The sequence below is a fragment of the Tasmannia lanceolata genome, unplaced genomic scaffold (assembly GCF_043159265.1).
Source record: "Tasmannia lanceolata isolate RefF3 unplaced genomic scaffold, GAP_Taslan_0.1 ptg000511l, whole genome shotgun sequence".
NCBI classification, from domain to species: Eukaryota; Viridiplantae; Streptophyta; class Magnoliopsida; order Canellales; family Winteraceae; genus Tasmannia; species Tasmannia lanceolata.
Genome location: NW_027519184.1, coordinates 68 through 2,500, shown reverse-complemented (window position 1 = coordinate 2,500; position 2,433 = coordinate 68).

Below are 2,433 nucleotides of genomic sequence, written 5' to 3'. Positions count from 1 at the left end.
TAGGGGTTGGGGAAAGGACTGAAGATACTTTGTATCCAGACTCACGAGAGTCTCTGAGTGCTCAGGCATTCAATCAATATTGGATTGGGTGGGTGATTGGCTTTTCTCTTATAGATCTTAATATTTTAAAAAAGAAAAGTTGAACTTTTTGGTAACCCCGCCAAGAATGTATGTAATGGGGTGTCTCCCGATTCTTTCACAGAAAGAGAGACAGTAAGGCTTAGACGGGAGATAGAGGTATGTGATAGATAGTTATCGATCTTGATGGTATATTTTTCTGTCTTTTGAGACTTTCAAGGGGTAACTGTGTATCTTGCTTGTGCTTAATGCTTCCCAATTCTACCAGAAATCATATAGGAACTTGTTACAAGCGTATTCATTGGAATTGGATTGGTTCATCAATAGCGTTAGATCAGAATCCAATTTTGACTCTGCACCATTGATTTCACTATTATTAGTGATCAATAATGGAATAATTCCTTCATGTTCATAGAGATAGGGGACATAATTCACATGGATATAGTAAATCTCGCTTGGGCTGCTTTAATGGTAGTCTTTACATTCTCCCTTTCACTCGTAGTATGGGGAAGAAGTGGACTCTAGGGATACTACTAATTGAGTTGAGTAATCGAATTGTATCAATTGCTTACTAGATCATTCTGCGAAGCGTTTTAAAATAAAAATATCTCGATTTCGAAAAATCTACTGGAATCTGGAATCCAGTAATATATGAATAAGAACCTTTTGATCCAACAAATATTTCAATGATTTGATTCCCATGTTCGTATTTCGAATCTCAAAGTAATTCACATGATAGGAAATTTTTTCCAACCTAATTATTCCTAAATATTCTATTTCAATGAACCAGCTCTTGCCAGAATTATGGATATTACAACGAGGAACAACCAACCCCATTTTTTTTTTTTCATTTCCTCTTTCTTTACTTTACTGTTCAAAGAGGAAGTCGTTCTGTTATTATGTAGATACAGACTTTATTCTACTGGAAACGACATAGACATAGTGGTTGTCCAAAGAGGTACTACGCATAAAAAGATCTTGCTTGCGTTGGGTGATTCATGCACACTTACCGTTTTATACTTCTAGGAATCTTCTTTATGCTTTATCGACTCACCTCATGTCATGGTTCAAGCATGAAAAATAGGGGGGTCTACTACTCCTTTTCCAAATCCGAAGAAGTAATTGATTGAGCCCATAACAGATGATCCAAGGAGTTCTATAGTAACTTCTTCGGAATGCTAAAAAAAAAAACGACTTGATCTTGTTTTCTTTTATCTAAGAAATGCCCATACTATTCTTCCTCCAGTGATTATTTTCAATATAGATCCCGGGATCTATATTGAAAATAATCAGAAACCTAGGAATTAGAAGAGTTAACGTTCGATTATTTCGGATTGATCGGAATCAACACAAATAGATGTAGCGAAGAAATGGAATTGGAGTTCGATATATATGTACATAATATCTAATTTACATGTACATATAAATAGATACATACGATAAGATTGATCTATATCAAGCCCATATCTTTATACAATGTAACTTTATACAATACAATAATAATAATAGATAGTGTGGTAGAAAGAACTATATGAATCTTTCTACCATATTATCTATTATACTACTGATCCCAATCTGCTCATTTCATTTAAAACTTGGAATTTGAATCTCTTTCATTTATTGAATCATTGATAAGAACTAATCAATCAAGTTTCATTTAAATTAATCATTTTGACTGACTGTTTTTACGTAGATGATAAGTAAAAAAGCAGTAGGAACTAGAATGAACAGCGCAGTAGCAATAAATGCGAGAATATTGACTTCCATAATCTCATCGTTTTTTTTTTTTGCTTTGCAATAACTCGGGATCTAATCCATAGAGATAATAAGTCTTTCTCCTGTAAATTTAATGGGATAGATTACATCCTGATGATACTGAATCGGATCAATATCATGAATAACAATATCTGATCTATCAAATCGATTCATCGTCGAGAATTGAATTGAATAGTATAACATAGAAATAGCTTTTATCCATACCGAACCAAAAATGGGATTCCTGATTGGATCAGGAATCCCATTGAATTTATCCTATTTTTCCACTCTTTCTTTTCTATAATCTACCGTCTTCCTTATACAATCATCTGATGAGGTATCACCCCATCGGTGTTCCATTGGTCACAGACCCAAACAGTAGGAGTGAGATGGAAAAAGGAATGAGTTAAATTCTAAGCGAGTTTTGTGATGATCTAATCTTCTTGGAAGACAGATATGTTAATTGTGTATCGTACAATAAACGAATGCAATTTGTGTATGTGCTCCTGGGAAACATATAAGTACTCTATCCCATTCCATTGATCAGGAGTCATCGAAAAAAGCCAGACCGGTATGGTCTCTATTCTTGGAATCCTTAAT